Source organism: Aethalodelphis obliquidens, unplaced genomic scaffold (genome assembly GCF_003676395.1).
Source record: "Aethalodelphis obliquidens isolate GAN/ISIS:26980383/991018 unplaced genomic scaffold, ASM367639v1 scaffold34, whole genome shotgun sequence".
Classification (NCBI taxonomy): domain Eukaryota; kingdom Metazoa; phylum Chordata; class Mammalia; order Artiodactyla; family Delphinidae; genus Aethalodelphis; species Aethalodelphis obliquidens.
Window position 1 is genome coordinate 19,161,655 of NW_020837978.1, and position 24,295 is coordinate 19,185,949.

The following is a 24,295-nucleotide window of genomic DNA, read 5'->3' on the forward strand; positions in this document are numbered from 1 at the left end:
ATCACCTTCCTCACCACAAATACATCAGAAATACATCTACAGGTGGAACAACTACTACAGAACACCTACTGAACGCTGGAAGAAGACATCAGACTTCCCAAAAGATATATTTTGTTTTCGTCGTTCTCTTTTTGTAAGTGTGTATATGTATGCTTCTTTGTCTCATTTTGTTTGTATAGCTTTGCTTCTACCATTTCTCCTAGGATTCTCTCTGTCTGATTTTTCTTTTTTTTAGTACAGTTTTTAGCACTTGTTGTCATTCGTGGACTTGTTTGGGGGTTTGGTTGCCCTCTTCTTTCATTCTTTATTTCTTTTTTTTCTTTTTTTATTAATTTTTAATTTTTTTTCTGTTTAATAATTTTTTTATTTTAATAACTTTTTAAAATTTATTTTACTTTATTTTTTTCTTTCTTTCTTTTTTTCCTCCTTTTCTTCTGAGCCGTGTGCCTGACAGAGTCTTCGTGCTCTGGCCAGGTGTCAAGCTTGTGCAGCTGAGATGGGAGAGCCGAGTACAGGACATTGGTCCACCTGACACCTCCCGGCTCCACGTAATATCAAATGGTGAAAATTCTCCCAGATATCTCCATCTCAACACTAAGAACCAGTTCCACTCAATGACCAGCAAGCTACAGTGCTGGACACACTATGCCAAACAACTAGCAAGACAGGAACATCACCCCACCCATTAGCAGAGAGGCTGCTAAATCATAATAAGGTCACAGACACCACAAAACACACCACTGGACACAGTCCTGCCCAAGAAAGACAAGATCCAGCCTCATCCACCAGAACACAGGCACTAGTCCCCTCCACCAGGAAGCCTACACAGCCCACTGAACCAACCTTAGCCACTGGGGACAGACACCAAAAACAACGGGAACTACAAACCTGCAGCCTGCAAAAAGGAGATCTCAAACACAGTAAGTTAAGCAAAATGAGAAGACAGAGAAACACACAGCAGATGAAGGAGCAAGGTAAAAACCCACCAGACCAAACAAATGAAGAGGAAGTAGGCAGTCTGCCTGAAAAAGAATTCAGAGTAATGATAGCAAAGATGATCCAAAATCTTGGAAATAGAATGGAGAAAATACAAGAAACATTTAACAAGGACCTAGAAGAACTAAAGAGCAAAGAAACAATGATGAACAACACAATAAATGAAATTAAAAATTCTCTAGAAGGAGTCAATAGCAGAATAACTGAGGCAGAAGAACGGATAAGTGACCTGGAAGATAAAATAGCAGAAATAACTACCTCAGAGAAGAATAAAGAAAAAAGAATGAAAAGAACTGAGGACAGTCTCAGAGACATCTGGGACAACATTAAACGCACCAACATTCGAATTATAGGGGTTCCAGAAGAAGAAGAGAAAAAGAAAGGGACTGAGAAATTATTTGAAGAGATTATAGTTGAAAACTTCCCTAATATGGGAAAGGAAAACTCAGTCAGGTCCAGGAAGTGCAGAGAGTCCCATACAGGATAAATCCAAGGAGAAACACACCAAGACACATATTAATCAAACCATCAAAAAATTAAATATAAAGAAAATATGTTGAAAGCAGCAGGGGAAAAGCAACAAATAACACACAAGGGAATCCCCATAAGGTTAACAGCTGATCTTTCAGCAGAAACTCTGCAAGCCAGAAGGGAGTGGCAGGACATATTTAAAGTGATGAAAGCGGAAAACCTACAACCAAGATTACTCTACCCAGCAAGGATCTCATTCAGATTCGACGGAGAAATTAAAACCTTAAAGAGAAGCAAAAGCTAAGAGGATTCAGCACCACCAAACCAGCTTTACAACAAATGCTAAAGGAACTTCTCTAGGTAGGAAAGACAAGAGAAGGAAAAGACCTACAATAACAAACCCAAAACAATTAAGAAAATGGTAATAGGAACATACATATCGATAACTACCTTAAAAGTAAATGGATTAAATGCTCCAACCAAAAGACATAGACTGGTTGAATGGATAAAAAAAACAAGACCGTATATATGCTGTCTCCAAGAGACCCACTTCAGACTGAGGGACACATAAAGACTGAAAGTGAGGGGATGGAAAAAGATATTCCATGCAAATGGAAATCAAAAGAACACTGGAGTAGCAATTCTCATATCAGACAAAATAGACTTTAACATAAAGACTGTTAACAAGAGACAAAGAAGGACACTACATAATGATCAAGGGATCAACCCAAGAAGAAGATTTAACAATTGTAAATATTTATGCACCAAACATAGGAGCACCTCAATACATAAAGCAAATGCTAACACCCATAAAGGGGGAAATCGACAGTAACACAACCATACTAGGGGACTTTAACACCCCACTTTCACCAATGGACAGATCATCCCAACTGAAAATAAACAAGGAGACACAAGCTTTAAATGACACATTAAACAAGATGGACTTCATTGATATTTATCAGACATTTCATCCAAAAACAACAGATTACACTTTCGTCTCAAGTGCTCATGGAACATTTTCCAGGACAGATCATATCTTGGGTCACAAATCAAGCCTTGGTAAATTTAAGAAAATTGAAATCGTATCAAGTATCTTTCCTGACCACAATGCTAGGAGACTAGATATGAATTACATGAAAAAACATGTAAAAAATAAAAACACGTGAAGGCTAAACAATACGCTACTAAATAACCAAAGATCAATGAAGAAGTCAAAGAGGAAATCAAAAATACCTAGAAACAAATGACAATGAGAACACGATGACCCAAAATCTATGGGATGCAGCAAAAGCAGTTCTAAGAGGGAAGCTTATAGCAATACAATCCTACCTCAAGAAACAAGAAACAACTCAAATAAACAACATAACCTTACACCTAGCAATTAGAGGAAGAAGAACAAAAAAACCCAAAGTTAGCAGAAGGAAAGCAATTATAAAGATCAGGTCAGAAATAAATGAAGAAGAAATGAAGGAAACGATAGCAAAGATCAATAAAATTACAAGCTGGTTCTTTGAGAGGATAAACAAAATTGATAAACCATTAGCCAGACTCATTGAGAAAAAAAGGGAGAAGACTCCAATCAATAGAATTAGAAATGAAAAAGGAGAAATAAAAACTGACACTGCAGAAATACAAAGGATCATGAGAGATTACTACAAGCAACTATATGCCAATAAAATGGACAACCTGGAAGAAATGGACACATTCTCAGAAAAGCACAACCTTCCGAGACTGAACCAGGGAGAAATAGAAAATGTAAACAGACCAATCACAAGCACTGAAATTGAGACTGTATTAAAAATTTTCCAACAAACAAAAGCCCAGGACCAGATGGCTTCACAGGCGAATTCTATCAAACATTTAGAGAAGAGCTAACATCTATCCTTCTCAAACTCTTCCAAAATATAGCAGAGGGAGGAACACACCCAAACTCATTCTACGAGGCCATCATCACCCTGATACCAAAACCAGACAAAGACGTCACAAAGAAAGAAAACTACAGGCCCATATCACTGATGAACATACATGCAAAAATCCTCAACAAAATACTAGCAAACAGAATCCAACAGCACATTAAAAGGATCATACACCATGATCAAGAAATACAAGGATACTTCAATATATGCAAATCAATCAATGTGATAAACCATATTAACCAACTGAAGGAGAAAAACCATATGATCATCTCAATAGATGCAGAAAAAGCTTTTGACAAAATTCAACACCCATTTAGTATAAAAACCCTCCAGAAAGTAGGCGTAGAGGGAACTTACCTCAACATAATAAAGGCCATATGTGACAAACCCACAGCCAACATCGTTCTCAATGGTGAAAAACTGAAACCATTTCCTCTAAGATCAGGAACAAGACAAGGTTGTCCACTCTCACCACTATTATTCAACAAGTTTCGGAAGTTTTAGCCATGGCAATCAGACAAGAAAAAGAAATTAAAGGAATCCAAATCGGAAAAGAAGAAGTAAAGTTGTCACTGTTTGCAGATGACATGATACTATACATGTCTAAAGATGCTACCAGAAAACTAAAGATCCTACCAGAAAACTACTAGAACTAATTAATAAATTTGGTAAACTAGCAGGATACAAAATTAATGCACAGAAATCTCTTGCATTCCTATACACTAATGATGAAAAATCTGAAAGAGAAATTAAGGAAACACTCCCATTTATCACTGCAACAAAAAGAATAAAATAGCTATGACTAAACCTACCTAAGGAGACAAAAGACCTGTGTGCAGAAAAGTATAAGACACTGATGAAAGAAATTAAAGATGATACAAACAGATGGAGAGATATACCATATTCTTGGATTGGAAGAATCAACATTGTGAAAATGACTATACTACCCAAAGCAATCTACAGATTCAATGCAATGCCTATCAAACTACCAATGGTATTTTTCACAGAACTAGAACAAAAAATTTCACAATTTGTATGGAAACACAAAAGACCCCGAATAGCCAAAGCAATCTTGAGAAAGAAAAACGGAGCTGGAGGAATCAGGCTCCCAGACTTCAGACTATACTACAAAGCTACAGTAATCAAGACAGTATGGTCCTGCACAAAAACAGAAACATTGATCAATGGAACAGGATAGAAAGCCCAGAGATAAACGCATGCACCTATGGTCAACTAATCTATGACAAAGGAGGCAAGGATATAAAATGGAGAAAAGACAGCCTCTTCAATAAGTGGTGCTGGGAAAACTGGACAGCTACATGTAAAAGAATGAAATTAGAACACTCCCTAACACCACACACAAAAATAAACTCAAAGTGGATTAAAGACCTAAATGTAAGGCCAGACACTATAAAACTCTTAGAGGAAAACATAGGCAGAACACTCTATGACATAAATTACAGCAAGATCCTTTTTGACCCACCTCTCAGAGAAATGGAAATAAACACAAAAATAAACAAATGGGACCTAATGAAACTTAAAAGCTTTTGCACAGCAATGGAAACCATAAACAAGACGAAAAGACAACCCCCAGAATGAGAGAAAATATTTGCAAGTGAAGCAACTGACAAAGGATTAATCTCCAAAATTTATAAGCAGCTCATGCAGCTCAATATCAAAAAAAAAAAAAACAACCCAATCCAAAAATGGGCAGACGACCTAAATAGACATTTCTCCAAAGAAGATACACAGATTGCCAATAAACACATGAAAGGATGCTCAACATCACTAATCATTAGAGTAATGCAAATCAAAACTACAATGAGGTATCACCTCACACCGGTCAGAATGGTCATCATCAAAAAGTCTGAAAACAATAAATGCTGGAAAGGGTGTGGAGAAAAGAGAACCCTCTTGCACTGTTGGTGGGAATGTAAATTGATATAGCCACTATGAAGAACAGTATGGAGGTTCCTTAAAAAACTACAAATAGAACTACCATATGACCCAGCAATCCCACTACTGGGCATATACCCTGTGGAAACCAGAATTCAAAAAGAGTCATGTACTACAATGTGCATTGCAGCACTATTTACAATAGGCAGGACATGGAAGCATCCTAAGTGTTCATCGACAGATGAATGGATAAAGAAGATATAGCACATATATACAATGGAATATTACTCAGCCATAAAAAGAAATGAAATTGAGTTATTTGGAGTGAGGTGGCTGGACCTAGAGTCTGTCATACAGAGTGAAGTCAGTCAGAAAGAGAAAAACAAATACCATATGCTAACATATATACATGGAATCTAAAAAATAAATGGTTCTGAAGACCCTAGGGGCAAGACAGGAGTAAAGATGCAGAGGTAGAAAATGGACTTGAGGACATGGGGAGGGGGAAGGGTAAGCTGGGAAGAAGTGAGAGAGTGGCATGTTCTTATATATACTATCAAATGTAAAACAGCTACCGAGTGGGAAGCAGCCTCATAGCACAGGGAGATCAGCTCGGTGCTTTGTGACCTCCTAGAGGGGTGGGATAGGGAGGATGGGAAGGAAACGCAAGAGGGAGGAGATATGGGGATATATGTAGATGTATAGCTGATTCACTTTGTTATAAGGCAGAAACTAACACACCATTGTAAAGCAATTATACTCCAATAAAAATGTTAAAATATATATATTTATAATATCTAAAATATATATAAATATATTTTAGATATATATATATATTTATTTATTTATTTATATTTATATAAAGGGGGAAACTCCAAGAGTGAAATTCCTCCAGAGGAAGGATTCAAGAATTAGTGAGCATCTCTCTGCCGCTAAGGAAAAAAATTCTGTCACAGGCTATTCCTCACTCAACTCTACCCATGCTTCCTCAAGATTCTCAGTGAAAGACTTATACTTTGGTGCCAATTTTTCATATCTGAAATAGGAACTGAAGAACTTCATAAGGCACAATATCTTTCCAGCACAGGAAGTTACCAATGCACCAATCTGCCACATTCCAATGCTTTGTGAGTTGCATTTTGGAAGTGAGACTACATTTCCCTGTAGTAACAATGATATTAATTGCAAATTAGACCCCTAAGCAAGTCTACAAAAGCCTGCCCAATTTAAAATGCTGCTGATACTCTGTAAACTAGCAATGGAAAACAGAATCCTGTCACACAACTAGGGAATAAATGTTTTTAAATGTTGAGTAAGAAGTAATTTATCTTGAATGGCATTGCATAAAGAAAGCAAGGTTTAAGAAGGATCATTAATAAGGAAGATTTTGAAGAGGCTTTCTGGTAACTTTAAAAATTCTGATGGATGATAGAATAGGTTAATTAGCTATTGTCTAATTTTAGTTCATAAATTTTGGTTCTTCTTATTCTTAGTATAGCTACAATACTGTTGTTGGTGGGGATTTTTTGTTTTTGTTTTGTTTTGTTTTGTTTTTACTGAGGCATAACCACCCATAGAGATGGTTGACTCGGGGCTCTTTTCAAGGTTGTGATGGTGTTGAGAACTCATACATGGTATAGAGAGAGTGGGGAGAGGGTGGTGTGTGAAAAAGAAAGAGGTCTAAATCAGAAGTTCTCAAAGTTTAGCATGCATCAGAATTCCTTGGTGGACTTGCCAAAACACAGATTTCTGTGCCTCATGCCAGATCGTGTGATCAATAGGTCTGGGACTGGGCAGAGAATTTTCATTTCTAACAAGTTCCCAGGTAATGTTGATGCTGCCAATCCAGGAACAACACTTTGAAAACAAAAAAGTCAAAACACAGAAGGTTCAAACCAGAAACAACACTAAAATCTTGCAGCAGGCACTGCTGTTGGCTGGGCTGGTTGTACATTATCATGATGCCTAAGGATGTCGTGTCACTGACCGACTGCTAATGATACGAGTGAATGGGTTGGGAAGGACCACTATGTCAAGCCTTTTCCAGTGTTTTGAGATGTCTGAAAGCAGGTAAAAGGATTAATAATTCTTCCCAGATTTTTATTATTCTTCTTACACTATAAGGAACAATTTCTGGGACTATCTGAGATAATTTTAGGAGCTGATTTAACCCTTTTAGACCACAGACACACTCTTGAAAGGTGTCATTTTACAGCTTACTCAGCAAGTATGGATTAAGTGACTACTACTTGTAAGACCCTGTGATAAATAGGAGGTGTGGGGTGGGGGGTAGAAAATGATTTCCTCTAAAGGCAGAGCAGTCACATATATGAATAACTGAAGTCAAAGTATCCTAAACACATCCTGAGACTGATACAGGTAAAATGCAACAAGAGTTTAAAGGTGGGAAGGATGCTCTCAACCTGGAGAAACAAGTCAAGAAAAAAGCAACATTTGGGCGTAAACCTGACTAAGAGATAAGGAATTGGGAGTAAAAAGGGGAAATGACAGAAGAAAAATATGTGCCCAGGAAGAGATAACCATGTGAAAAAAGTTATACCGATGAGGGTAGGACATATATAGAAGAACAACAAGAAGTTCCAGTTGGCTGGAGTTCAGGAAGACTAGAAAGGTAAGCTAGTGTTAGATCATGAGGCCCTTAAATAGCAGCAAACGAGTTTGGAATTGACTAGGTATCAGGAGAGCTCTGAAAGTTTTTGAGTATAGAAGTGATCATTTGGAATCATATTTTAGGATAATTTATTGGGCAGCATAAATTAGTTTGGAGGTGGTTAAGAAACCAGGGTGGGGCAATAAGGAGAGAGCAGGGGAAAGCTGTAATGGATAATGTAGGGTAGAATCATCACTACCCAGATTTGAGGTCAAGAATGAGAGACAGAGAGATGAGAAAAAAAGGACCCTAATGTTTTGAAACTTAGTGACTAGTCAAATGGTAGCATATTCAACAGGAATGTGGAAAGTTCTGAGAAATATTCCAATGCTAAGAGAATAGCTGTACTTTATGGGTATCACAGATTCTCACACCATAAGTGAGATGAAAATTTTGTTATAAAATCCTAACCTTGCCTGGTTCCATTATTCAGCCCCACTTGCCTTGGACTACAGCCCTGTAGTCAATGGCTATCAATTTTTTTACCTCAATTCACATGTGAGAGTGTAAATACATAACCAAAGCAAAATGTCAAGAAGTACTTGTACTTAACCTTCACACATATAATGCACTCTGATATTTTCTATCCTGTTCCATTTCACTTTTTAAAAATAGTCCTTGTAATCACCAAATTGATTCCATGGCTCATTAATGGGTTGCATCCCAAAATCTAAAAAAACACTGTCATAAGCTGTAAGATTCAGCAATTATGTAGATGGTATTGAAAGGGAAGAGCAACTTCTACCATATATAAGGGGAAAACATATGTAGATGGAATGCATTCTTCTTACTCTCCAGAATATTTTACATTACTTGCCCACAAGTGTAAGATACCTATAACTATCAAGGTTTAAAATAATGGACAACTATCCCCCATACAGAGGACTATATTCTGTGTCTAATTTAACAAGATGCTCAAAGTATTAGACACTGCTCATTTGTGTACCTTATGAAAACTTAGTACTGTATATGAAAACACATATTTATAACCTAAAAAAATTGAGATGGGGGAAGCTGAGCATTACATTTCAAAGGCAACCTTCACCCTATGAAGGAATTATTTCAATAAGTTTAAACAGAAATAATTTTCCTAATGTACTTAAGTCGCTAATAAAATTAACTAACCACTTGACAGAACCAGCTAAAGGGAAACTAGGTTAAATACCACTGTCAATTTCCTTTTAATCAAAGAAGAAAATAGAGCATTGAAACAGGAAATATGTTCTAAGGAAAGATGTCTCCATTTATAAAACTGTTCTTTATACCCAACTTTTTAAGGCAGGGATGTTGCAGCCAGCGGTGATAAGAGTATGCCTTGCTCCTCAGCTAGGCCTGGCCAGAGGGTAAGAATTGTCCATGGATAAGCTGGGGGTATAGTTTGTTCACTCACTAGCTTTTATCAGCCATAATACTGGGTTGGCCAAAAAGTTCGGGTTTTTCCATAAGATGTTACGAAAAACCCGAATGAACTTTTTGGCCAACCCAATACATCACTTTAGTGAAACAGATTCCACATATGCACTTCTCTGAAGGAAGACTGGGAAAAAACAGACAAGCGGATTGTGTTGTCACAACCAGTTCTTACTCTATAAGGAACAGAATAAAAACTAACCCAAAGTGGGCCTTACCAATCATAGTACACACTTTAGTCTCTAAAAACACAAAGAGTTTAGTATGTTACACGCATTTTACAGGTAAACTGGAATTCCAAGAAGTTAAATACCTTGGCCAAAGCCAAATAGCTGGAAAGTGCAGAGCTGAGGTTCGAAGGTAAATTCCTTACTTTCGTACAGTCCCCAGTACGAAATAAAAGGAAGTTGCACAAGAGCAAGTCAATTGATTTCTAGTGTAGTCCTTTACGGAGCTTTATTCAAAAAGATAATTGGCTTCAGAGTGGATGTTTGAATATACAGTATACGCAGTGGGATCTGCAATCAAGACCTTCAACAATAAATCTTCCCAGATGCTTGGCTGGTGAGATTGTTTTCCCTGTTTCTTCCACCCACTAATCTGTCTACTTCCCTCCACCTTTGAGTTTTCATTTCTTTCATCAGTAGCCATGGTAACACCCAAAGATAAAACACAGGCAGCAGAGTCTCACAAGCATCTTGAAAGGCGGAAGCTTGCCAGCATTTTTCATCAGGGTAATACTGTGTACCACACAAACAAAGCAGCACCCTTCTCATTCTTCCCCATTCATTTCCCACCCACTTAGTGGCAGCCAAGGCCATTTGTGAAGCTTAGGAGATGACTGTCTGGTACATTTGTATTCATAAACTTGCAGATCAGTCTTTCAATGTTTAAAAAAATGCTTGAGCTGGAAATGGTTGGATTTGCCTCACCCTTCCCTATTAACCCTTTCCTAAGAACTAGGAATTAGCCAGAAATGAGCTTTTCTGTGAGATGATCTGTTCATTATTTACCTTAATCAGAGGTGATTTTAAATAGCACTCCTTCTGGCCTCCCATATAGACTGGGTATTCAATGACATTTTACCTCAAAGAGGCTCTTCTGAATTTTCTGCTAGATTATGAATAGTGAAAGATAGGAGAATGGAATCTGAAAACAGGCTTGGTTCAATGTGTTTTACTTAAAAACAGCCTTGATTAGACTCATGAATACCTGGTTCACCTAGCCAGAATACCTAATTTTTTATTGCATTGCCATAAATCGGAGGAGATTACAAAATTATGATCATCTGTCTGGAACACACTAATACATGGAGAGTTTGTAGGTATGAATGCAGTGTGGATGGGCACACTGTATGTATGTTTGAAGATAGGTGTGAAAACAATAGTCTTTTTTTTTTAAGCTTTATTGTATCTCCAATTGCCTGATTTGGCACTGATGATTATTATTTAGAGTTCTTCATTATTTTTTATGGGCTTTCTCTACAAAATACTGATGACTTTCTAATGGACAAAATCCTTAAGCAAACAGCTTATCTCTTTAGTATGCAAGACACACTGACCTCATGTTTCCTTGACCACCTCAATTCTAGCAATAGATGTTTTGTAAGAGCCTATTAAGCCCCCCAAGCTTTATATACATACAATAGCTCATTCATTCTCCCCGCAACCTTTTGTAGTATGGATTTTCTGTCCCTGGGTCACACAGCAAAGTAGTAGCAAAGTGGGAGTGAGATGAAGACCCTGTGACCGCTCACACTCTCTTCTTCCAGTTTCAAATCAATTACCCAGAGCTGCAGCACTTCACTGGCATTTGAAGATATTCCCCTGACTGTGAGCCCTCCTTCTAACCACCGTATTTCTTATCTTTACATGTCTTCCACTGAGTTCTTTGGCCCATTATCCCTTCTTCGTCATAATCCATCAACATCATTAGCACAAAATCCGTCCTAGCTCAACCAGTTCAGCCTTTTGTTCAGCTGCACACTTGATTCCTACAAATCTGTTTCCAATTCTTCAACTGTACGCACCTTGGCACTTATCCACCCTGAGTAAATCCTACACCTGGAGGTCACTGGCCAGCAATGGATAAAGGCAAGAAAAAAAAGTGGATTGTTTTCACATAAAGCAATGCTAATCAACCCCAGTTTAGTTCTAATCATTCCTTGGTAAGCCTTTACTACATCTCAATTTGATCCCCAGTCACATTCCTCAAACTCTATTCCAAAACTTTTGCCCTCAAACTGCTAGCCACAGTCCCTCATATCTTTATCTTAACAATAAGTTCACATTCCATTTTACCAACGTGACTGAAGCCCTTTAACACAAAATGCACAGCTTTCTCCTCTTCATCTCAATCTTTTTTTTTTTCTCTTTCTTCCACCTTAGAGGGAGAAAAATGATTCATCTCAGAATCTCAACCATCATGTATCGCCTTTCAACAAACTAAATGACACAAGAAGAAAATAATCAGTCAAATGCAGAATATGAGACATTCTACAATATAAATGGCTCCACATTTTTAAACGGCATGGGAGAAAAGGATTATAGGGGAAAGAATGTTAGAAATTGAAAGAGGCTTAAAAGAAATAATTACCAATGCAATGGATAGACCTTACATTGATGCCGATGCAAACAAGGTGTATATAAAAAGACACTTGGAGACAACTGACGACAATTAAATAGGGGCTGGGTATTAGATGACAGTGAGAAATTGATGTTAATTTTTAGGTCTGATAATAGCGTTATGGGTGTGAAAACAAAGGTCCTTATTAGTTTAGAGACACATACAAAATTATTATGAGTGAAATGATACATGTTACTTGCAATGTGTTTCAAAAGACTTTGGCGACTTTTTTTCCAGTGTGGGGGGAATAGATGAAACAAATTTTTGAAAATGTTGACAGTTGTCAAAGCTGGATGATGGGTACCTGGGGAATTATAGATTGACTCTACTCTTGTGTATGTTTGAGAATATATATATTGAAAATTTTGAACAGAAAACAAAGTGTAGGGGAGCAAAATCTGCCACCCCAAAATGTGTCTCTTTGGCATAAGTATTATTTTAGGCTGATTAGTTTTAGGAAACAAACTACACAGAAAGTCTTTCTTTTCACACTCCCCTTAGCTGCCTAAAGAATTTAGATAAAGGGCCTGTTCCCTAAATACAGCTACCACCAGAGGTATCTGCAAAGAATATGGGCTCCGTGGGGAGGAGGAAACTCAGCAGGGCCTAAAGAGCAGAGTCCACTGTGTCCCATTGTCTTTGAATGGCCCAGAAAACATTTTTTTACCAAACATTTGCTTTTCCATTTCCATGTGAATTGCCTTCCTCCCCTTTAAAGTCCCAAACCACTACCCACAACATCCTCTTTTGTCTTTAGCTGAAGAGGGTATTTAAGGTGAGGGCTTTGGCCATTTTGGTGAATTACTAAGTTTTCCTGGGTGTCTCCCATGTACCCACGTCATTAAACTTTTGTTTGCCTTTCTCCTGCTAACCTGTCTCATGTCAATTTAATTCTTAGAATAGTCAGAAGAACCTAGAAAGGCAGAGGAAAATGTATTCCTCTCAGACAAAAGCAACTAAAAATCTTTTTTAAATCATTATTTAAAACTCATTCTTTTTTTCTAACCTCTTAAATCTCCCTCTGTTTGGCTGTTCACCCACCCTCCGCCTTCAAACAAGCTGGCCTCTTCTGTCCTAACCTTCTCTGAATAGTACTGTTTCCGGAAGCTATAACTATCTCCCTATCTTTCTTGAAACCCTGAAATTTTAAGAAAGGAGTCCAGATCACTTCTGCCTTTCCCAAAATTGCATTCACTCCTTATCCCCCCCATTTCCTCTCACCCCTGGCAATCTGATTTCTGCTCTCTCACCACTTTGCAATTCTAAAAATCTAAGGTGCTACAGGACTAACCTTTACACAAACAGAAGTCTGCCTCTCTGTCTCTTTCTGCAGCCACCGTCTCTTCTCTTCTAGACCATTCTAAATGCTTTATTTACATTTATTAACTCACATAATCATAATCATCCTAACAATCCTATGAGGTAGGTACTATTATTATCCCCATTTTAGAAAAGGGAAAAATTGAGGCTGAGGAAGATTGAATAACGTGTCCATGGCCACACAGCTGGTAACTGGTGGGGCTGACAGCCTGGGCATTCTGGTCTTTTGCCCATGTGCTTGACTGTCATGCCAAATGCCTTTTATTGGAGGTTAGCATAGGACTCCTTCTTCTCCACAAGCCTGTGTGTGTGATTTACAATGAATGCCACAAGGAGATAAATACATTCAGAACTGTAAAAAATTAATAAACAGAAACCTCAATTAAGTAGAGTCTGGAGACCAGAAGGGTGCGCTTTCATGCCCTGTGATGACAGCAGAACCCAACAGGAAGAAGAAAGGCTCCTCTTCTTTCCTGGCAAGGACTCAGCCAACGAAAAACCATGGACTCTGTTTTTTAAAACCCTCCCAACTTCCTTTGTCTCCCTATAAAAGTGTTCTCCATCCCTTGCCATGCAGGGACTTGCACATATCTCGCCATGGTTGCAGACTCCAAACTGTAATTCTCTACTGATCCCAAATAAACTCACATTTGCTAGAGAAATATCTGGCAGTCTATTTATTTCAGGTCAACATTTTGGTGGCCCTTACAGGAACCAGAGAAGATCCCCGAAGGCTCCAGGGCTGGTGAGCAAACAAATGCTTTACCCACAAATTGAGTTCCTTGAGCTCACTGCTTTTCTCGCCAGCCTTGGAGTTTGAAGGTACCTCTTTCTCCTGAATCCAAGATCACACTCTCTTTGCATTTGAAGCTCTCCAGGTTTTATTCCGGATCTGCTTAAAGGCTTTGTCCTTCTGAGTAAGGCCTTGTTCTGTATGTGAATACTCAATTGACACTTTGGTCTGATTTTGAGATTAGACTGTTTTAATCAAAGCTGGCTGAAAATGTCTTCAGCCCATTTTTTCAGAAACAGAGGTTGCATCTCTGAAGCTGCCAGTTTTTCAGCCTTCAGCCTATTCCTCTGGAAGGGATATTCTTGGGAAACTGGCTAAAAAAGGCTTTGGTGTGGCTCCTCCAGGACCAAGCTGTCTCTTTAGAACCGGCTGGGATTAGCCTACAAGCAGTTTGAATTGAGTTGCTTGAGCTGTTTGAGTTGTTTGAAAATTGTTCTTTTACTCCAGAGAAAAACCTCTGAGAAATGGGACCCTGGTTATCTAAATCTTCACACACACACACATACAGCTGCTCTGGACAATTTTATGTTTAAAAACCACAGTCCTTCCTCAGGCACATTTCTAACTAAATGAACAGACCTGACCAAAGGCAATTTAGAATATCAATGGCCATTATAGGGAAGTTTTGAAATCCCAAACTTAATTTCCTTAAAACTGAATTAGACTACAACAGCTCAAAATTTTCCAAAATTGAGTGGAATGCTTATTACTTCAATTGGTATTTTGAGGTCTCCCTCCCAACATTATCAGTGGTATAAAATTGTGTCCCTGCCAAAGAAGATTTTAAGATTAACTGAGGCAAACAAACAATTGAGGAAAGATAAAATGGCTCCCAGAGCCTCAGGCTCTTCTTCTCTGGCTACTTTGTCTCAGACTCTGTCTCTTTGCGCCATCTTATCTCTCTCCTTTGGCTCCTGTAGACCAAACTCCACCTCCAGTGTCCTCTTCCTCCTTCCCTTCTGTGTTGCCTATACCTCCTCTGTACCCTCAATTCCCCCACACAAACTTCCCCTTTTCACTGAAACTCTCCCCACTCTCTTTTCCTCTGAACTTGTCAGAACCTGTCCCTATAAAATGAAGCCTGAGGATCCAGAAGCTAAACCCTTCATTTCTTATATTCCTTGGACTAAAGCTGAACTGCAAGCCATAGTCAAGGATTTTCCCCTAAGTAATTGAAGATTCTCACAGATTTGCTGAGGAATTCAACATAGCCATTCACACTTATCAAACTCGTTCCTCTGACATATACCAGCTAGTTTATATGTTTCTCAGTGAAGGCCAGGCCAGCACTGGGTGAAAACCACTACCTGGGAGAATCCTGAAAGATCTCTAGAATTACAGCTGAGAGACCAGCCCACTAACTTATTGTGTGATCAGGCTCAGGCAATTGCTAGGCAACTTCATGGAGCAATTCCCAGGGCTTTTTCAAAGTCTGTTGACTGGAACAAAATTCAGCCTTGCCCACAAAATTCTAATGAACCTGTTCATGAATATTACAATTGACTTCAGATTTTTTTTTTTCCCCCAATGAAAAACAAATTTATTGACTGGACACAGATCAAGAAGTGCAAAACCATGGTGTGTTGATAGAAAAGACACAGAAGGACTCAACTAGATACTCAGTTAATATATGGTCAAAACAAGGTACTGGCTAGAAAAAAACAGGATTATGAGTGCTCCGGATATTCCCTTTTAAAGCCGGTGATTTGGAACCTCCCTTCAGTACTTTTAATAGCTCTTTGTAAATCGAGTTAAGGCAATGATTGGAAGAGGGATTCCTCTGTCATCTGGCAGATGACCAGTCAGGCCTCTTGGTTAAGACTTATGGATCCGCCAGGCACTGATTCATTGTTCTGTTACATTCTGCTGTATCTTTGGAAATTAACCCTACAGAGAATGAAAAGAGAAATTCACGTCTTCAGCACGTGCACTGAAAAGTTCTCTTCAGTTGTTGCGTTGCCTCTGCAGGATGCAGGGGTGGGGATGATGAATAGGCATCTCTTGCCTTCATATGGCTTAAATCTTCAGTCACAGAAGTGGTTCACTAGCAATTTCCCGTATGTACTGGAAGGTTTGTTTGGTCCTCAGTGTTCTGGACTGTGCACTCAGAACCACAGAAGCACGTGTGCCCATGCAGAGCTGGCTAATCGAGATGCTGGGTGGATGTCCATCAAGCTGGAGACCTTTTAGTAGAACAAAGATTCAAAAATGCCGAGGTCTATTACAGCAATTTTAAGGGCGCAAACGGTAACTCTGATATTTTTCTGAAATGCTTTGTTTGGAGTCTCAGATTCATTGTTCAGCTTTCTCTGAGCATTGCTCTGGATGATCTCTTTTCTCCAGATGTGTCCACATCTGGTTTCCAATGAGACATCTCAATCCTTGCTGTGCTTCTTCTAATCCCTTGGGCCTGGGTCCCTTTTTTAAGGAAGATTCTCCTATTACAGTGATGCAGTTTTTCACGTGACACTTTGAAGTGGAGTTGTTCCTCTGTATTGGGAATTTCCTAGAGTCCTCCAGGCTGCAGGCTTCCTCTCTCATCACACCAGCTTTCCACGCATGTCTGTGCCATGCGGTCAGCCATGCTCTTCTTTGGATGGTCTTGGGCTCTCGTATTTCACCTCTACTTTCCTGCTTACCCACGGTGCGGCAGGTCTTTTCTGTTTTGGACTCAGCCAGGGAGGGATGGATGGTTCTCAGTGCACAAATGAAAGACACACACTTTGTCCTTAGGGCCTAGGGCCCCTGTCTTCTGTCCCCATAAGTTCTAGAATCACCGGCTCATTACGAAAGATAAAACTCAGGAACAGCCAGGTGGCAGAGATCCAGAGGGCAAGGTATGGGGAGAGGGCTCGGAGCTCCCATGCCCTTTCCAGGCTGCCGTTCTTCCCACTCAGATTATTTTTAAAGAAAATCTTGGTCTTCCTTCAGACGTTGATTCTGCCAGGTAGTTTTTAACTCTACATTTATTAATGGACTGAACTGGGATCTTTCCTTTCTAGTAAAAAGGACCAGGATGGAATTGGAAAATGTCCATTCCAGATTTAGTTAATCTGGCAAACCAGCTCTCTCACAATCTAGATAAGTCACCTAAGAGTAAGACTGTGAAGATTCTTAATCTTCACCTCCAGAAAATAAAGGCTCCTAAATGAAACCAAAATCCTCCTAGTTTCTGCTATTTTTGCAAAGATCCAGGACACTGGAAAAGAGATTGTTACAAATGTAAATACTTTTAGACCCTTCAGTCCTCTAACCTGCCTTCCAACCGCTCCCAGCTCTCAGTGACAGGGCTCCAAGGAACTGCAGGAGGTTTTCCCAATCCTCCCTCTTACTCAGCTTGGAGAAACATTTCTCCAGGTTGGGGATGAATCTCTTCCAGTCCTAAGTGACGCTGGAGCCTCTCTCAGTGCTCAACCTCACTGCTGTAAAACAGCCCCTGCCTCAGAGTACTAAAACAGTTCAAATAATGGGGATTTCCAATGAACCTCAAGAGGTTCCTATCTCTGAACCTGTTCCCTTTTGATTAGGCCCTTTGAGCGATACACACCATTTTCTCCTTAGTCCCTCAGCTCCTACTCATTTATTAAGCCGAGACTTCCTAGAGAAGTATCATGCCAGAATTTCTTTCTCCCCAAAAAAGGAAATAATTGTAGAATTTGACAGTAGTCATAAAAGTACCCAAGAAGATGAATTAAATGACCTTCTGACATCTTTTATTTGTTCCATTTCTGATGGTACTAGAGCTGATTTTGGAAACACTGATCATTTGTCCTTATTGAATCAGCTACCACCTTTCTTACGGGTAAAATCTCCAACTTATGCTGGCAAAATTCACAGCACACCTCTCATCAAGATTCAAACAGATCCTTCAAATCCTCTTCCCAGCGTTAACCAATACCCTATAAGTAAAGAAGCCCTTCAACGCATAAAACCCGTAACAGAGATTACAAGGCTCAAGGCCTCATTATCTCTCTGTACTAGCCCCTGTAAGACTCCAATTTTACCCATAAGAAAATCTAAGGGCCAAGGCTGGAGATTTGTCCTGGACCTCCCAGCACCAATTGCAAGGTTTTCTCAGACTAGTTGGTTATTACCAAAACTGGATTCTAAATTTATCTCTTATGGCCAAACCTCTATATGTTTTACTAAACAATAACAATCCTGACCCAATTTTATAGGAAGAACCAGAAGACATAGCCTTCAAGGCCTGAAAAGAGAGTTCGATAAATCCACCTGCCCTTCAGCATCTCAGCAGATTCCCTTTTTGCTTTTTGTATATGAAAAGGAAGGGAATGTCCTTGAGGTACTCAGCCAAAAACAAGGGCACCCCATCTACTCATGGGGTATTAGAACCAGCAACTGGCCCAGTGGCACTGGGATACCCCCTTTGCCTTACAGCCATTATGGCCACTGCCTTTTGGGTTAATACTATTGAGAAAATCATTGTGGGGACCCCTATAGCCATTTTTATACCTCATGAAGTTGAGGTTCTCCTGAATTCTCCTGACACTCAACATTTCTTAGCCATATGCCTCACCTCCTAGAAAGTCCTTTTGTTAACTGCTCCTCACATAACTCTTTTACACTGTAGTAACCTTAACCCTGCTGCTCCTCTCCCCTCCATCACGGACAAAGTCCTTCACGACTGCTTAACACTGATGACTGATGGACTACCTCCTAACTCCTCTTGATGATCTGCAAGAAGCTCCCTTGGGTAATGTTGACTTCTCAAGGTTCACTGATGGGTCTTATTTAAAAGGTAGCAGTGGCAAATATTGTGCTGGGTATGCTATTGCAACTCTGTTTGATGTTGTTGAAGCAGCATCTTTACCTATGGCTACTTCAGCCTAACAGGCTGAATTATACACCCTTACGTGGTCTTGTACTTTAGCCAAGGACAAAACTGACAATATCTATACTAATAGTAGATATGCTTTTGAAGTAATTCATGATTTTGGAATATTGTGAAAGCAATTTGGATTCCTTAATTCCAGTGGAAAAAAAATGTTAAATGGCCCCTATATTCAGAAATTATTGGATGCAATACTTTTGCCTGCTGCTTTACCTGTTATTAAGAGTCTGGGGCATTCTAAAACTTGACTCTCTGCGAACTAAAGGAAACCACCTTGCTGATATTTCCTCAAGGAATGATGGCCTTAAAGGGACCAACAGCAGCCAAACATCTGTCACGGTCCAAAGGGATTTTTTCCCAAGTAATAACTTAGAAAAACTGGCTAGGGAAGCCCAACAATTGGCCTCAGAAAAGGAAAAACAAGATTGAAAATTCAACAATTTTTGGTTCAATAAAAATAGTTTGCTTTGGACCAAATAACAACCCAGTCCTACAGAAGACTCTAAAATTCCCACTCATCACCACTGTACATGCATTAAACCACTGGTCACTGACAAAATTACAACATTCATAAATCAGTACTGGTGCAGAAACATTAACAAGGCCATAAAAAGTGCCTACCTCACTTGTCCCACTTGTCCAAACTACAATCCAAGAAAGCCTGTTTGTTCTCTCAGACATTTTAAACTACCTAATGGACCATTTGAGGTCTGACACATGGATTTCATACAGTTTCCTCCATCTCATGGATATAAATATGTTTTAGTCATGGTCTGCATGTTTTCATAGTGAGCTGAAGCCTTCCCTTGAAGACAGGCTGCTGCCTGTTTTGTGGCTAAAGTCCTTTTGGAAAAGATGATGCCTACCTGGGGAACTCCTCATTTACTGGACAAGTACTTCAGAAAGTCTGTGCTGTTTGGCTGGTTTCACAACACTTTCACTGTGCTTATCACCCTCATCCTCTGATTTAATTGAACACATGACAGCATTATTAAGACTCAACTGGAAAAATTTGTAGAGGTCCTCCAAATACCTTGGCCAAAGCATTGTGATTGGTCCTTCCAAATCTCAGATCCACCCCTTGTGAAACTCATAAACTCTCACCCTTTGAGATAGTCACAGGATGCTCAATGCACTTGGTTCCTGCTTCTTTTGACCAACTACCGATAAAAAGGAATATTGCCAATATTGTTTTTATTAAAATAAAAACTGCCTTTAATAAAAGTAACCATGTTTTGGTAGAGCAATATTTTTACAGTGCATTCTCATGAAACAAAGACCTTAAACATCACATCTTGCAACCTAGAGATTTTGTCTACTGGAAAAGATATCTCCAAAAGAACTCTCATTAATGTCACCAGAAAGCCCCGTATCAGGTACTTCTAACCAAGCTTTATGCCACCAAACTCCAAGGGATAGACTCTTGGATGCATATAACACACCTAAAGAAAGCATCAAACACTGACTGGACCCTCACATCATCTGATGACCTAAAAGTAAAGATTTCTCAGAATTGAAGCAAACAGCATCTGATGAGACAGCTTTCCCAAGATACCTGGACCAGGCCTGTTGGAAGTTTGTTGCCAACCCTTGGTGATGATGTAACACTTCAGATGATTGCCAATGTCTATGATCTTAATAACATATGGACTTTAGATAAAAAGTGCCTGAGAGTTCTTCCTCCTATTCCTGTGTTACTCACGTGTGATCTCAATAGGTTTGTAATCTGTACTTTACCTATGACATGAAACACTACACCTAGGAAAGATCCTTCTCAACACTGAGGGACAAAAAGCTGCTGAAAATAGAAAATCTGACTCTTGATCAGTGATGGCTTTTAGAGAAAGATCTTGATCGCGAGGGGGAAATGTAAAAAATAAATAAACTGAAACCTCAATTAAAGAGAGTCTGGTAACCAGAAAAGGGAACTCTAACACGCTGTGATGACAGCAGAGCCCAATAGGAAGAAAAAAGGCTTCTTTCCTGGCAAGGACTCAGCCAATGAAAGGCCATGGACTCTTTGGCTACTACAGTCCTCCCAACTTCCTTTTCCCCTTTATAAAAGTTTCCTTTTCCCTTGCTATGTGGAAACTTGTAAATGGACCACCATGATGGAAAACCCCAAACTGCAATTCTCTGCTAATTCCAAATAAACCCATCTGTGCTGTAGAAATTATCTTTATTTCACATCAACAATGCTTGGAGGTTCTTTCACAGTGTTCTGAAAAATCACACCTAGGATTTTAACCTGAAATCAGACACCTCATACATCAATCTATCTGCTCTACTGAGTTTTGACTTCTTGAAGGCATCAGTTATGACCTACTTGTCTTTGTTTCTCAATTCAAAGGAGATGTTCAACCACACAAAGATTCTGTCCATTGAATGAATAACTGTTTCACCTGCACATATTTACTTGGCTCCAATTGGGAAACTGGGTATGGAATATGCTTGCTCTGGTTGTCTTATCTATCAAATCTTAAAAGGTCCAAATTTAATAAACTTCAACAATGTCATACCAAGATCGACCTGATTCAAATCTGTCCAAAGATCAATTACAGTACCTCTTAATAATATGAAAAAAATTGTCTCATTTATTACATCCAGAAATTAACACAGAACTGCTACTTGCATTGTCAAGTTCATCTCACGCTGATTGATTCTGTTGCTCATGACAAAGGTTTCAAAAGTACTGAGCTGACCAAAAAGTTTGTTCGGGTTTTTCCGTAACATCTTGTGGAAAAACCCGAACAAACTTTTTGGTCAACTCAATATTACAAATCTGATTCATGATCAGAATCACAACATTTACAGTGATTATTATTTTAACTTCCCTTCATTCATTATTAATGCCAGTTCACCTCAGGAATATCTGATTCTGTTTAGCCTAGTTGTTTTCCGTTGTTTGGATATTGCATATTACAAATTGTTGGAACTTGCATACCATGCCTTGAAGGTTTCTTTCTTCCCAGGCAATCTGATGGGAAAGCATAGTATCAACACACCTAGAGGAAGGGTTGTGTCTTACGCCTCTTTCTCTTTCAGTATATACTACAGATCCTGTCATACACTAAGGACTCAGTATACATTTGTCAAATTGAATTGACTTACATTCTATCTTGAGTGACTGATATTTGAATAACTGTCAGTATTACTTGGTCTTATTTGGAGGGAGAAGGGCTTATTTTAGGGAGCACAATCTTGTAGGGGCAGAAGATTTTTTTCCCGCTTTCCCTTCTAGTTTATTTTGCTGACCTAATAATTAAATTGACATAAAAGAGATTAACAGAAGAAAAACACTTTAATTATGTGGGTACACGATCCCCATAAAGACATGAGGCTCAAAGGCATTCAGGCAATTGAGGCTTATATGCCATCCTGAGTGAAGAAGAAGAGGGTAAGGGTCTGGGGCTTCAAAGGGGAAGAAGACAATTCACAGGAAGATGAGAAGAGCAAATACTTGGTAAACAAATGTTTGCCTTGCCATGCAGATAAGTCTTCCTGATATAAAAAGTTATTTCTGGTAATAGCTCTCTTCTTGGTACAGGTCCCTATCTAAAAAACAAAAAAATTTTTAGGCAATTAAGGGGAAGGTAAAAAGTTCTTCCTGAGTCTGCTGGGCCTTTATTGCCTTCAACTCAAAATAATCCACATGCCAAAGTGGCATATTTTGGGGTGGCATATTCTGTTCCCCCTCAATCTCTGGGTTATGACTTCCTGGCTTTTCTATTACATTTCTTCACATATATAAATTACATTAATAGAGTCTTAGCAAACCATAAGAACATTTCAGATTTTATCATCTAGTGCCACCAGTCCTACTTTTGACAAAAGTAGATATTAACTTTTGATCGCACATATTTGCAGAATATTAAGCTTTAATAAAGTTGAAGATAATATTATTAAGTTTTATTAATCATTTGCAAAATGGTGTCCTAGGTATTCTGAAGAGATTGTTACTACTGCTTCCTTTGTTTATTAACTTTAAACCATAGAGTTTCTTTACTTACATCTGTTCTCTTTTTCATTTTAACATTCTGCCAGGTATTAAGTATCTTTTGTAAAGACTGGAAAAGGAGGGTGTTTTTTTGTGCAGAATGATGGTGCATGCTTGAAAAATATGTTATAGGTACAAAAACATGGCACAAGTAATAAAAAATACTATACGAAAGTCCTCAACCAAGTCATAAGGATAGAAAGACAATTAATGCCAAGTGAACTAAGAAAAAGAGCCAATGCACAGCTTATTGCCTGTCTTACACAAGAAAAAACAAAAAATCCTGTTTCCAGCACTTTGTGAACCTGCTAAAGACTAAATGGAATCAGATATATAGGCATTCCTCTGATAGTTAAAAGAGGTTAGTATCCAAGTACTTCATAAAGATGTTAATTAAATCCAGTTTCAGTCTGTGCTAAGGCACTGTTCTCTTAAAGTTGTAAATAAATTAGAACTGTTCTAAACAGATTAAGTACACTGCACTCCAAAGAAAAACGGGAGTTTCAGCATGTAGATAAATGCATTGTGAATTAGCTCTTTTAGGAAAAAGAAAAAGGAAATAAAGAAAAACAAAAGTGAGATATTATTAACATCACTGAAATTCACAGATCACAATGCTACCATTGGTGGGCCTCTCATACATAAATACATATTAAGCCCCTACTATTTGTGCATCATACAAACATACAGTGCCCAAAGGCCTTCATAATCCAGTTGATTAAAAAACACATAAACACAGAAAAAAGCATTGTCTTGATTGTCCACATAGAAAATCACAAGGGATATACCCCCAAAAAAGCTCTAGAACTAATACATGGGGTTAGCAAGGTCACAGGATACAAGATCAACACACAAAAATCAATTACATTTCTATTCACTTATAACGACCATGCAGAAAACAAAATTTAAAAACACAATGTCAGGGGCTTCCCTGGTGGCTCAGTGGTTAAGAGTCCACCTGCCGATGCAGGGGACGCGGGTTCGTGCCCCGGTCCAGGAAGATCCCACATGCTGCGGAGCGGCTGGTCCTGTGAGCCATGGCTGCTGAGCCTGCGCGTCCAGAGCCTGTGCTCTGCAACGGGAGAGGCCACAACAGTGAGAGGCCCGTGAACAGCAAAAAAAAAAAAAAAAAAAAAAAAACACAATGTCATTTAAAATCTCTTCAAAGAAGATGAAATGCTTAGGTATAAATCTAACAAAACAAATACAGGATCTATATGGAGAAAATTACAAAATGCTGATGAAAGAAATCAAAGAAGGCCTACATAAAAGGAGAGAAATATTGTTCATAGATTGGAAGATTCAACATAGTAATGATGTCAACCCTTCCTAAATTGATCTATAGATT